At 34.6% G+C, this 15002-nt stretch overlaps 1 protein-coding gene across 1 annotated transcript in view; it reads left to right on the forward strand.

Annotated features, from left to right (window-relative positions):
* The first annotated feature begins 12366 nt into the window (after positions 1-12366).
* The window catches only part of IGF2BP3 (insulin like growth factor 2 mRNA binding protein 3), a 175394-nt gene continuing 172758 nt past the window's right edge, over positions 12367-15002 (forward strand). Inside the window, exon 1 of the mRNA XM_045003651.1 lies at positions 12367-12456. The gene's annotated coding sequence lies outside the window, so the exon portion shown is untranslated. The remainder of the gene's footprint in view (positions 12457-15002) is intronic.

The raw sequence follows: 15002 nt of genomic DNA on the forward strand, positions 1-15002 counted from the left end.
CTGGGGATGGGCAGGAACCCTGTTTCAAAGCAAAAAGATACTAAGGTGTTGGGGGCATGGGGAAGTTACCCAGTAAAGAGGAGGAAAGAATATAAGACTGTCCCTCCAGCCATACGTATTGGAACGAGGGGTGCTGCCACACCCCCTGGCTTGAAGAGGTTTCCACCATAGACAGGGTTTACAGTTTGGTTCACTGGCTCTCAGCACCTTCACTATGAACACTGTTCCAGCACCCCTACATCCAGCCCAGCCTCCTGTCTTCTGACAGTGGCCAATGTCAGGTGCTTCAGAGGGAATGAACAGAACAGGTAATGATCAAGTGATCTATCTCCTGTCACCCATTCCCAGCTTCTGGGAAACAGAGGCTATGGATATGTCAGAGCATGGTTTTGCATCCTTGCTCATCCTGACTAATAGCCATTGATGGACCTATCCTCCATGAACTTATCTAGTTCTTTTTTGAAGACTGTTATAGTCTTGGCCTTCACAACACCCTCTGGCAAAGAGTTCCACAGGTTTACTGCATATTGTGTGAAGAAATACATCCTTTTCTTTGTTTTAAATCTGTTTCCTATTAATTTCATTTGGTAAGCTCCAGTTCTTGTGTTATGAGGAGTAAATAACACTTCCTTATTTACTTTCTCCACACCAGTCATGATTTTATTGACTTCTATCATATCACCCTTTAGTTGTCTCTTTTCCAAGCTGAAAAGTCCCAATCTTATTAATCTTTCCTCATATGGAAGCCGTTCCATACCCCTAATAAGGTTTGTTGCCCTTTTCTGAACCTTTTTCAATTCCAATATATCTTTTTTGAGGTGGGGTGACCACATCTGCATGCAGTATTCAAGATGTGGGCATACCATGAATTTATACAGAGGCACTATGATATTTTCTGTTTTATCATCTATCCCTTTCTTAATTATTCCTAACATTCTGTTAGCTTTTTTGACTGACCCTGCATATTGAGTGGATGTTTTCAGAAAACTATCCACAATGACTCCAAGGTATCTTTCTTGAGTGGTAACAGCTAATTTAGACTCCATCATTTTATATGTATAGTTGGGATTATGTTTTGCACTTATCAACATTGCGAGGAAGAGGAATAGGTAAGAGAAAAAGAGAATTGGGAGCATATACCAAAACTCGAGAGAGACAAATCTGTGAGGGCTAAATATTAAGAGATAGGTGAAGAAGAGAAATGGAAGATGAGAAAACAATAGACAGAGAAAAGTGAGAGCTGAGAAGGTTGAAAAGGAAAAGAAAAAAGATCAGATCACATCTTTCAGGTTAGTAAATATTTGGTTTGTGTTTGTATAAAAGTGTACATGTCACAGTACGATGGGCCATCTGTGCTGAGCAACTAATAGATTCCTCTGACTGAGAACCTGCAGTCTAAAGACATGAGTGAGGATAGTACTGTATAGCAAGAAACAAAACAGAACAAACCTGCACTGGGTTATGGTAATTTACCCATGTTCATTCCAATCTGCATGTTAGGGGAAAGTCTCATGAAGAGATTATATATATTTAAATTAGGGCTGTCGATTAATCATGGTTAACTCATACGATTAACTCAAAATTGTGATTAAAAAAATTAAAACAATAGCACTGCTAAACAACAGAATATCAATTGAAATGTATTAAATATTTTGAATGTTTTTCTACATTCATATACACTGTATTCTGTGTTGTAATTGAAATCAAAGTGTATTTTTATTACAAATATTTGCATTGTAAAAGATAAACAAAAAAAATAGTATTTTTCAATTCACCTCATACAAGATCTGTAGTGCAATCTTTGTTGTTAAAGTGCAATTTACAAATGTAGATTTTTTTGGTTACATAACTGCACTCAAAAACAAAACAATGTAAAACTTCAGAGCCTGCAAGTCCACTCAGTCCTACTTCTTGTTCAGCCAATGGATCAGACAAACAAATTTGTTTACATTTGCAGGAGATAATGCTGCCTGCTTCTTATTTACAATGTCACCAGAAAGCTAGAACAGGCATTTGCATTGCACTTTTGTTGCCAGCACTGCAAGATATTTACATGGCAGATGCGCTAAACATTCGTATGCCCCTTCATGCTTCAGCCACCATTCCAGAGGACTTGCTTCCATGCTGATGACTCTCATTTAAAAAACAAACAAACAAACAAAAAGCTTTAATTAAATTTGTGACTGAACTCCTTGGGGGAGAACTGTATGTCCCCTGCTCTGCCATATATTTAATGTTATAGCAGTCTTGGATGATGACCCACACATGTTCATTTTAAGAACACTTTCACTGCAGATTTCACAAAATGCAAAGAAGGTATCAATGTGAGATTTCTAAAGACAGCTACAGCACTTGACCCAAGGTATCAGAATCTGAAGTCCCTTCCAAAATCTGAGAGGGATGAGGCATGGAGCATACTTTCAGAATCTTAAAAGAACAACACTCCAATATGAAAACTACAGAACCTGAACCACCAAAAAAGAAAATCAGCTGTCTGCTGGTGGCATCTGACTCAGATAATGAAAATAAACATGCGTCGGTCCACACTACTTGGGATTGTTATTGAGCAGAACTCGTCATCAGCATGGACGCATGTCCCCTGAAATGGTGGTTGAAGCAGGAAAGGACATATGAATCTTTAGCGCATCTGGCATGTAAATATCTTGAGATGCTGGCTACAACTGTGCCATGAGAACACCTGTTCTCACTTTCAGGTGACATCGTAAACAAGAAGCGGGCAGAATTAGCTCCTGCAAAAATAAACAAACTTGTCTGTCTGAGCGATTGGCTGAACAAGAAGTAGGACTGAGTGGACTTGAAGGCTCTAAAATTGTATATTGTTTTATTTTTGAATGCAGTTTTCTTTGTACATAATTCTACATTTGTAAGTTCAACTTTCATGATAAAGAGATTGCACTACAGTACTTGTATTAGGTGAACTGAAAAATACTATTTTTTTTTACAGTGCAAATACTTGTAATAAAAAATAAATATGAAGTGAGCACTGTACACTTTGTATTCTGTGTTGTAATTTAAATCAATATATTTGAAAATGTAGAAAATATCCAAAAATAACAGAATACCATTTATTTAAATAACAGTGCAATTAATCACACGATTAATCATGTTTAATTTTTTTTAATCACTTGACAACCCTAATTTAAACAGCCCTTTCACCTTGTCTGGGTAGCAGGAGAATGCGCCAAAAATTCTTGCCTAGAGTACTATTACACTTAAGATTGGGCTTGCACAGAACAAGGAGTGAGTACATGGCATTTGCCTCTCTGCCCCCTATAATGGAGAGAAAGAAATAACATTTCCCCCTCCTCACAAACTTCTTTTCTCCTTGTTGACAGGTCCTAAAGACTTTCTGCAACCAAAGAGAAGAGAAACCAGTACCCCATTCCAGGCACTTGTTTAAATAGGTGCAAGCTTAAAAATACCCCTATTTAAATACAAACAGTGCTTGTTAATTGGACATACAAAATATGCACATTTTAAAAAACACACACAGCAGTCTGGGATGGTTTGGACTCTCTCTCACCTCAGGCTTGGGGCTCCTCTTATGGGGTTAATGGGGGAGAAAATATCGGTGACGCCTCTTCTGCTGCTGCTTGGGAATGAGGACTTCTCTTGTATATACCTGGTCTTCAGTGACTGTTGCAAATGCACCTCACATAAACTGAGAATTTGCTACAGACACTGGAGAACAACCACTCCCTCTCTCCCCATCCCCCTCACGCTTGCTTACACAGTGAGGGCCCCAAGCAGTGATTTGTCTCCTCTTCTCTGTCATGACATAGGGAGTCAGGGTTTGCACAGGCTTGCGAGAAAGGAGATAAGAGAAAAAAAGAACAGGAGTACTTGTGGCACCTTAGAGACTAACAAATTTATTTGGGCATAAGCTACTCCATGCATCTGATGAAAGCTTATGACCAAATAAATTTGTTACTCTCTAAGGTGCCACAAGTATTCCTGGTTCTTTTTGCTGCTGCAGATTAACAGGGCTACCACTCTGAAACCTGTCACCATGCAAGGAGATAAGAGAGGATTTCTATTGGATGGGAAGGGACAGTTGGCAGCTCAGTGGGGGATGGGAGGTCTTTAGGCAGCTGGAGGAGAGAGGGGGTAAGGCATTGGGAATATGCACATCCCCAATGAGCCACACTTGCAGATCACTGGAGAGCTACATCTCACAGTGCTCAAACTGTTCATGCTGCCACTAGTTAGCATAGAAGATTTAAAGTTTCCACAGCTATAATTATAGGATGCAATTTCTTCAAACTTGTCCTGTCATAAAATGTGGCAAGTTTGATTTTAAACAAGCAGATTTTGAAGTTATAAGCGGCACATGTTATGAACATGAACAAAAAAAATCTCTTTCAGCTCCTCATTTAAAAATCTCACATTTTCAAACAAACATTTGCCTTTGGGATTAAACTAAACATGACATTTCAGTCCCAAAAGGATTTTTTGTGGGGGGTGGGGCGAATTAAATGGAGTGGAAACAAGACTTTAGAATGTAAAGTTTCTGGCAACTTTGACTGTCTCTCTCTGATAGTGGTGTCATAATCTCATTCTACTAGTAACAGTGCTACTTCTAGCTTCTATCCTATGCACTTTCCCCCACTGGGTTTTTAGTGCCTTCCCAGCAAATTAAAACTATTACATTGTTTAGATGCCCATATTTTTGCATAATTTAACTCTGCCTTTCCCACCCCTTGCACTAGCCGATGAGCAGCAGAGGAAGATGACTTTCCTGAAGTAAGCTAGTATTCTGGCAGTTTTTATTAATTGCTAGACTTCAATTGCATTTTAAAGCAGAGGCAGAAGAGAGTCAGTTCTTAAGTCAAAAAGCCTCCCAGTTCATTTTGTATACTCTAGAATCACTACCATAAATGCACCATTTACTCAACTGGATTTAGATTAATTAGTTGAAGTCCAACAGGTGTTCTTTAAGGGAATTGTGTGTATAAAACCAAGTTCCACCACTGCCCCTAAGTTATCTGCTAGATTGATCATAAGAACTCGTTTTATGAGCTTGTAAATGTCATTAAATCTATGGGTTTAATAGCAGATTCCTATCCAACCTCCATTCAGTGGATTCCACAATATGAAACTGGAAGCTGTAGTTTTACAGATAAAATGGTATACATGTGGCCATCTATCACCCATAGCAACAGTGTAGGTCTATGTCTAATAGAAATAATAAACGCAGTAACTTTGCATTTACTATAAAGTAGAATACGGTAAAAATGATTTGTTCTAAGGAAATTTTCCAAAGGACAATTCTCTCTCTGCACTTACAGCCCGGGGAGTTGGGGGGCATGAAAGATGAAATACCTCACCTACATCACTCATCAGTCTCACAGGCAGCTATTTCCTTTTCCTTCCACTATCTTTCTAGGTCCAGCCAAACACATTGCACATTACTTTTTTCAACACTATTCAGTAGATTTGCCAGATTATGGGTGAAATTTACCAGAAAGGAAAGTAGTGAAATTTATTGTAAAGCAAACAATACTTGTGTGACCATTTTCTCTTACAGTAAAGAGACAAGACCAGTGACAGCTTAGTAAGGTAAAATATTACATTAATGTATTTCATATTAATCCAACTTTTTTCAGTTATATCCAGTTGAAAATGTGTCAATACTTTATAGTATTTAAACTAATAGGTGACTAAACATTAAAAAAGTATTTTCTCTATGCCAAGGAAAAGAAAGATGGTAAACTGTCACTTGATTGCAGTGACAATCCTAACTGATGGCCACTCAGAAAACTTAATTTGTGGCTATGTCTAAAACATTTTCCTAAGTTTACAGGTATTGTACAAAGGAAAAAGAACTGTGGCAAAGAATAAAGAGATCATTTTCAAAATGTTAAGTGCAGTGCCTCAATATTTAATTTCAATAAATGCCTCATCTCTCACATAACAATATCACACCATTATTCTATTCCATTGACATTAAGAGATAATGTCTAATATTTTGGTTCTAAGAAAGGTTTATATATCCTTAACATGTATGACTATAAGGACTATGAAGGACAATAACAGAAAGTCTGTAAAAACAACTCAGTTTAAAAGATGAGGGAATAACGATTAACAGAAAAGTGAAATGGTCATGGAATTATTTCTGTAAAAAGTCTTAAATCTAATACCATTAGTAAAATAACTTATTCTAATGTAACAAACATTTAACTAGACAGAATAGAGAAACAGAAAAACTCAACCTAGTAAAACGCCCCTGAAAATCTAGTAAAAATAAAAAAAGACCTGCTTTATTATTTCAGAAATCCAATAGTACTGAAAAAAGAAGAAAACAAAGTAGTGTAGATTCTAAAATAAATTTGTATGTTGAGTTATGTACATGTAGCTTTAGAATCTGAAATAGTAATAAGACCTCAAGATTGTTCACTGTTACACATTGTTTGACCTAGAACTTCAAAATTGCAAGCAAGCCCTATCTTGTTTTATCACCTCACAAGATGCCATGAAAGACTTACCCAAATTGAAAATGTGTGTATACAAATGCAAGTGTTGCATTGTGGGCAACAAAAAAGTTAGACTGCCATTTTTATGTTTAGAAGATGAAAACCCTGATGCTCCCGTATAATAATGTTTTCATGGTAATTTCAGTTACAATCTTCTCATCTCTTTTAATCACTCATAATCTTGTGAAAAATTATTCTTTTAGGCTAAAGTTTTCATGCTTATTTTCTGCTCAAAAGTGACAAGTTGGAGGTGTGTGTGTGTGGGTATGTATATGTGTGTGTGTGGAAGGAATGGCAGTACATTTTCTATTTTTAAAAAAGTGGCACCTCCACATCATCAATAATTAAAAGATAGCTATACTTTGAAACTTGACATTTAACTAGTCCTCACTAGAGTACATCCATGAACAAGTCTGAATTAAAAAAAGACTAGAAGTTAGTTTTGAACATCTGAAAGTTACATACTGCACACAGGACACAATGTCACTAAATCCAAGAATTTGCACTTATAGAAAGATACAGTGTATATGTTTTTTTCAATAGTGAGCATTTAAAAATGCACATTAATAGCTATTGAGTAGAACCTCTTAGTTAGGCTAGTATGTGCTTTGTGAGGAACTGAGCAGGCACCTGTTGGCCTTTGACTTGAGCCTGTTTTCTCTATCAGTGAACACTTTTGTCCTAGTCCCACTCCTTTCTCTGTTTATTGCCCCTCGCCCCTTTTCTGTCTCTCAATAAAACAAAACAAAAAACAAACAAAAAACCCCAACATCACTAAAAAACTCCTAACACTCTAGGGAAATATATTCATATAAAAATTAGACTATACATTGTCAAAAGATTTAATGCAACATTAAGACCTCACAGCTAAAAATCACAAGATCAGGAAACAAAAGTTAAGAGTCACAGAACTAGCTTAATTTGACCATGTTGCCAAATGTAGTATTTTCTGTTCCTGTTTTTCTTAAATGTATAGCTTAATACATATATTTTGATATTGTTAAATCTTAGAAGGATGTGCATTTTGGCTAGCTTCACACATCCCTGGGAACTCTAACCTGAGTTTCCTGATTTATGGTTTAATTAAGCAACCTTAATTAAGATATTTTGCATTTTACTTATGTTAGTACTGAAGTCAACATTTTAATTTCCTATTTTGAAAAAAGATTAAAATCTTATTTTGCCCATGATCTTATGTTTTTAGCTCAACATTTTGATTTTAGCTTTGACTATTATTATTTTAACATTGTAACCAAAGCAGATATGCATATACAAAAGACAGTGATATAAAACATATACTTTCTGAACCTTCTTGAAGCTATTATTGAATTTCAAAAAGAGTGATATCCAATGTTTCAACAGCATCATTCAAGGTCTCCCTTTAAAAAACAAAAACAAAACAAAGAACAAACATAAACCGAAGTATTGCTATGTCTTTGTAAAAATAAAGTTATTTTAACAACGTTAAGTTACAGCAAATAATGTAGATGTTATTCTGCACTTAAACTACTACGTATCAGAATGTGTCACAGAATGTTTACATATAGGTTGAAGTTTTATAACAGGTCTGATGCAACAAAACTGATTCCCCCCCCCGGCCCCTGTGACCCCTATTATACTATTTTAGTGTGCCTTCAGTGACCTGAGTTTTTAAATGCATGAACCACAAACCTCATACAAGTTCACCATAAAATAACAAAATAGAGTGAATTCAGTATTAAACTTTCAGGCTTATCTAAACATATTGTTTAGTTTTTCTCTATATTTTATTGTTGCTCCCAATTCCAACTTTAGTTCACAGGAGGCTTTACATTTGATGGAGACACATGGGTAATCTGTTTCATTACCTATACCTTAGAACATAGGATTTTATCACTTATATAAGACATTTAAAAACAGTCTTTAAGAAAAAAAATCAATATACAGAAACCAGTTATTTATCAACAGAAACATTCTAATGGCCCAAATTTTACCAAGGACAACACAACTTGGATGTAAATTAGAGATTTTAAATTCAGAATTAGTTAGTTTGGGAGTAGCAGTATTTTTCCTTGCCAAATTAAGTTACATTTATTTCCACAAATTATAATTATGATGATGCAGGATACTTTTGGGATTATGGGACTTTTTCTTCCAGGGACAAAGAATTATATTGTTGAAACAGTGATTATCAGTCTAATAAAAAAATAATCTTTGTATAAGTCCTAGTTACTTGGTTGTACCAGATGATGTTTTACAACATCTGGGAACATAAGTACATTTGTTCTGACTACTTAACACTTGCAGTGCCATAACTGAGTAAAAAGGATGGTCTATGTATTTTCATTATATATGATTGTGCAGATTATTTTATTTTGACAGTGGTTATACGAATACATTATTTGTAGTTTGATTTTCTTAACATACTATTTTAAATAGCAACAATATGTTAAGCTAACCAGTTACGGAGGAACAGTTATATGGTTTGTAAGAAAAATATACAACTGAGGAGGATTTGTTTAAAATTAGGTAAAAATAACTGAAGTGACATAAAATTACTAAGGGTATAAGCACTACTGTCTTCAGGAGGAACCAATCTCAGCTGTTAAGCTAAATTGAGGAAAGAACTGAAGAGCAACAAAACTGGATTGCAATTAACATTGTTACTTTATGGTCTTGAGAAAAATAAAAAGAAGTAAGCAATGAAACCCTAATGTGTTTGAAAATTTGCTTTAAAAAAATTACCGACCAAATATTCCTAGTGTAAAATCGTAAGTAATTGTATATTGTAAGCAACTGTTTTGATGATTATTTCTTGGAAATTTTAATATTTCCATCTAATGAAATACAATTTGTAAATGAGAGAAACAAAATCTAAGGTAAACATTAATGAACTGAATTACACATATCAGCCTCAGTCTACATAATAAGTTACTTTTAAGACATGGGACTAATTTAAAACATTTTATTTGTAAATCCTAGGAAACTTTCCACCATTAGCAAGTTTAACTTTTCTTTTGTTGACATTACAGAATAGAGTATTATTACAGGTGTAAGTCTTTCAGAGTTTTGTCAAAGACTGGCACTGCATCAGATTTTTCTTCACAAATCATGAAATAAGGTAAATTTTTAAAATCTTCCCAATGGAAATGTAGTCTATAGATGTTGGTTATTTAGAGAGAAAGGATAGACCAAGATCCAACCACAAAGCAGTATTAAAAAGCAAATATAAGGCTCCCTTCCTGTAACCTACAGATATTAAAAAAAGGTTCAGGCTATGTTCATCAGGTACCTATGATGTTGAATACTATCTGAAAACATCAGAATATGTTTTGCTTTACTAATATTATAGTGGAGAGCAGCTTCTCATTGTTCTCCAGTGGGATTTCATGCTTAGGTTGCTGTCCCATTTTACTCCATTACTTAATACATTTTTCCCCTTGGCAAGAGACCTGCTGGATCAAATGAGTAGCAAACAAGAAACATATTTTGACTTCTTCCAAATGCAATATATATATATATATATAAATTTATATTTAAATTAGGACAAGCATTGTTTGTGAAATAACTACTTAATTTTCAGTTTTTGATTTCTTATAAAGGGTCCATAAACCCTCTGTATATAGAGGAAGCCATATAAACAATTACTACTGTCACTTTTTGTGTCCACTTTTGTTTTACGTAAGGTTTATAATTTCAGAGATATATTTTCCATACAATAACCACCTTTCCTTCTGTATAGTACTATAAATTATCTACAGAGTTTCAGATATTAATACACTAAACATTTGTAAGTCATTTTGAAGCTCAAACTTTAAATCCATTTGTGCCATACAAATTAATATTGTGCTGAATATCTGTTTTACATATAAGCAATCTTCAAGGAGTTTAGGCTACATTTATCTAATGTAAACATAAAAAAATCAGGTTTTCATTTTGCAAGAACTATTTTGGGAATGTCTAACAATTAGAAACATAATAAACAGAGAAATCAGTTACTGCACAAGAATATTCTTCCAATAAATGTAAGAGCAAGTTATTTAATTTTCCACCAAAATATATAGCACCATGTATACATTGCAATTATTTCTCTTTCAGATTATAATGGAATATTTACATTTTGTTTCTACCATTATTTTCATTTGTATCTAAACTCTTTAACAACTATTCTTAGCATTACAAATAAAGCAAAAATACATAACTTTTTTGGTAAATCAAGCCACAAAAGTTAAGAAAATATATAGAGGTTAACATTTTTATTAAGTGAAAAAAATTAAACAGATTTCTTTGTTACAATTATTTTTACCCCAACCACTAAAACTCGATATAGTTCTCATTTATCTGCCTCATTATTAGTAAGTATCTATAGCAAATAATTGCATACATATACACTATATTGATTTTGTTAATTCACTTACTGTTATAGATTCAAGATTAAAACTTCAGTAAAGTAATTGATAACTATATAAATAACTGTTCTTCAGTAAATGGTCTGTAAAGAATTTCTATACTGTTGTAACTTTGCTAATAGCAAAAAACAATAAAAGTGTTACAACTCCTTTCATCCCAGTTCACTACATAAATTATGAATAATTTCTTCTGTTTATCTGGATTTAATTATTTAAGTGATTAATTTTAGACAATTTTCTTAAATGTTTTAAAAGTTATTTATACTAGTACAAAATACATCATTTAGTTCTCAATGGATGTTTTCATTCAGTCTTATTAGCAACACAAATCAATATGACAGGTATTGGCTGGTGTAAGTGATTATTCCAGTTAAACCTGCAAAAAAAGTTGTATGTGCTTATATGCTTGATAGTTTTTGAATGCAAATAGTAGCAATATTGATCAGATATTGGACTGCTATTATGTAACTGAGTGACAAAATGAACTGCAGCACCTTGGTGAATGCACTTTTTCAGTCTCTCTGCTGTTCATCTTGAAGACTCCTATTTTATTGGTTTTCTGTTTGTCTCTGAACTGGATTTGTTTTTGCCTTACCACCCCCAAATTTGTACATCTTCACAAAATTAGGCTGTATCTTCCATCCTAGAACTAGCTGTTCAGCCACAGAACTGCAGCAACCTTACCTTACCTATCCTGTAGCTGTTTCAAACAAAAAGGTACTTTTATGTATTTTGTCCATAGCAAAATAATTATGTACTGTTTTGTTAGTCGTTTTCGGTTCTATTTTAACATTTAGCTTTGGAAACTCTGGGGAAAGCTACTAGTTTCTTTAGAAACGTTTCAATATTAGTAGTCATTTTACAAAAAAAAAAAAAAAGGTACTCTAAATACCTACAACGGATCTTAACGGCTAAGGCACAGTCAGAATGTGGAAAAGAAAGAGCCACACGAAAATGGTGAGAAGCTGCATTGCTTGTGCTGCAGCGTGGTACAAACTTACACGTTTACAAAGCACCAGCCCCAGCAGACCCCTCCATCAGCCATTAGAGGGTGAACGAATCGCAGGAAGAACTACACATTGTATCGCTTCATCCTACCCAGTAACACTTTGTTTCCTTTTTTTAGGGGCTCAACGGAACAATCAGAGGAAAGAAACAAAAACACCCGAGAGAGGAAAGGGGGCCGTTTTCGCGCCACAACCACTCCAGCTGCGGGGAATGCACGCAGGAGGCCAATGAATGGGGAGAAGAGCAAACAAATCAGGCAGCCCGTGGCCCCAGCACAAACGAGGCTGGGAGAGCTGGTAGGTGCAGCTCTGAGCCAATAGGATGCAACGCTCACTTACAGCCTCAGAGTCATCGCTGTGAGCTCCATGCTCTGCTTACTACGATTACTACGGCGGCTCCCTCCCAGGCGCCCTGCGCTTGTTGCTAAACTGCAACCTTGCTCCTTTGCTCTACGTGCTGAGTTTGCTCAACTGGCTGGTGTAGGAGGCGGGTAGTTTCCAGCTGGCAAAGAACTTCTGCACGATCCAATCCGTTGTCTTTACAATTCATTGGATCATGACAATAAGGTTGTTTGATATTTATATAGCATGTGTGTCTTCTGCAGCCTGCTTAGTTTGTCTCCGTGTTAATGTGGTGCTACGGTGGGCAGCGTGTGGTGGTGATTTTTTTCTCCTTCAGCTGCCTTGTGGGGTGTCCTCTTCGTCTAGGGTGTTAGCTTCATGTATGAGTCAGTTATGCATCCATGTTGAAGCCAATTAAAGGTCGCTGCAAGCTATAGGAAGCTTTAGTTGAGGCAAAGACAAGGCAGGGCCTTGAAGGGGGGGAGGTGTTCGGAAGGGGGAGGGGAGGAAGAGAACGCACCAGAATGCTGACCAATTGAATAATATTTCTAACCTTTGCTAATCCCGGGTCGAGTCAATACAATCATTTTCCCGCTTCCCCTAAAATTGTATGCCTTTCTCTTTCCTTGTTTTGGGCCTAATACAGTGAAAAAGAGAAATCCCTTTAATGACCTTTCAACTCCTTGCATTATATAAACAGCAATATTCCTAAAACACGTTTAAAATGCATATTCTTCATGCAGATTATGGATGCCAGATCTCTATTATATCCTAATCCTTATCTAATGCCAGTTGAACTCTTTCTAAACAGGTAAGAGTTTACTAGATTATTCACAGGCCCTTCAAACACCGCTACCCTATAAGTATATTATGATTTCTATTTTTTGTTGTTTATGGCAGAGGGAAAGACCAATACATTCCTCCTCCTCATTTTCCACCTTAATTATCACTTAAACAGAAACTTTTTAAAATAAAAGATTAAATAATGTTCTAAAATAGAATTATCTTCAGAACATACCTGTATCTTTAAAAATTTTTTTTACAACTCTGTGACAGAGCAGTATTAGTTAAATCCACATCTGATAGCAAGTACTGTTGCTTCATATAAATCTATTGTGTGTACTAGTATTATGAGGAAAATTATTTCTTTAACAGTCTCCCTCTCTCTCTCTCCATCTGTAAAGGTAGCACATGTCACTGGGGGGAGGGGAAGCTTTAGATAAATGATTACACTTTCTGTTACACAAGTGATAAAACTTTAGTACAGTTGTTACTTTTACCTTTAATTTTCCTATGAAAATATTGTTTTAAAAGGAAATTGATCCAATTAAAGGTTAGTCGTGTTCAGCTTCCTCATATGGGGTAAAATTCAGTAACTAATTTTTGCAGTACATACTTTTAACATATGAAAAATTAAAGTAAGCACAAATGTTTTGAATTTGGTAAAACTGGATCCACATTTCTAGTATACTAGGCTTGGTAAATATCTAATTAACTATAAAATGATATTGTAAAGTATTTAATTTGGGCTTAATAAAAATTTACATATCAAATTATAAGTTTTTATATAAAAAAGATGGTTACCTAATTAGTATTGGGTGTTTAAATTAAATTAGTATATGGTAATCAGAAGGGCCCTATTTATCTAATAGCATAAATAGAATGTTTTATGTTAATATTTAGAATTTAATTTTGAAAACAGTAATTCGCTTCTTTACATTACAAATAAAACAATACAATATAGTTCGGTATAAACTACTAAGTAATGTTTTTGCCCTGTGTTATAAAAATATATTTCCAGTATATATGGCTGATAATATGCAAGGTTCTTCCTCTCCTCTAACAGTGGACAATTACATATGTGTAAGTTGGGTTGGACAACTGATATATGGTTTGACTTAAATTCCCACTTCTGACTTTTCTAAAGAAAAAAGTGGGTAGCAAAACATATTAGCAAACTAGAACATTACATAAAATGTATACACTCTACATTTAACAGTGTAAAGAGGAAAATATTTGCACAGTGCTTTTTAGACCACACATGTAGAAAAGAGCACATGCAGATGGATTGATAAATTCAGTACAAATCAAAGTTAAAGAATAACACTAGACACTTTGAGAACACTGACTAAACCACTCTGCAGTTTTGACTAATACATAATTTTTAAAAACTTAACATTGCAGGTGTGTTCTCTTTTAATCAGACTTTACAAGATATAATAAATACAAGCTCATTTAAGAAAAATGTCTTGTCCCAGCGCAGACTGGTACTGTTGAGTGAAGATTATTTAAACTAAGGAACTATTTGCCCATTTTCTACAAAATAGAAGTTGTGTGTAAAGTCTAAAGAGTGGAACACAAGAATACCCTTTGTCTACTACAAGTAAGTCATCAATTAAACTGACATTAAACAATGGATTTAAATGATAGAGGTTAGTTTCTTGATAAGCACTCATAAAATTATACATACTGGTTTATGAAAAATTATGCCTCAAAAGTTAAACTGACATGTTATATTTAATTATTTCATATTAACTACTGTTCTTACTTTAAGGAATACCACATTGAATTATACCATTCTGTGCTAAATTTTCAATAACTGTCTTTACTGTGCCTTTTGTAAACCGTGTGTAATAGTACATACAGATTGTAGTGTCCAAAGTACAAACAAAAGAACTTGTCAACATTCATCAACAATATAGTTTCAAGTTACATTAAATTACATGTATTTACTTATTTAGTTTGTAGAAATGAGGTACAAAACTGTAAGC

This window comes from Mauremys mutica, chromosome 2 (genome assembly GCF_020497125.1).
Source record: "Mauremys mutica isolate MM-2020 ecotype Southern chromosome 2, ASM2049712v1, whole genome shotgun sequence".
Taxonomy (NCBI): domain Eukaryota; kingdom Metazoa; phylum Chordata; order Testudines; family Geoemydidae; genus Mauremys; species Mauremys mutica.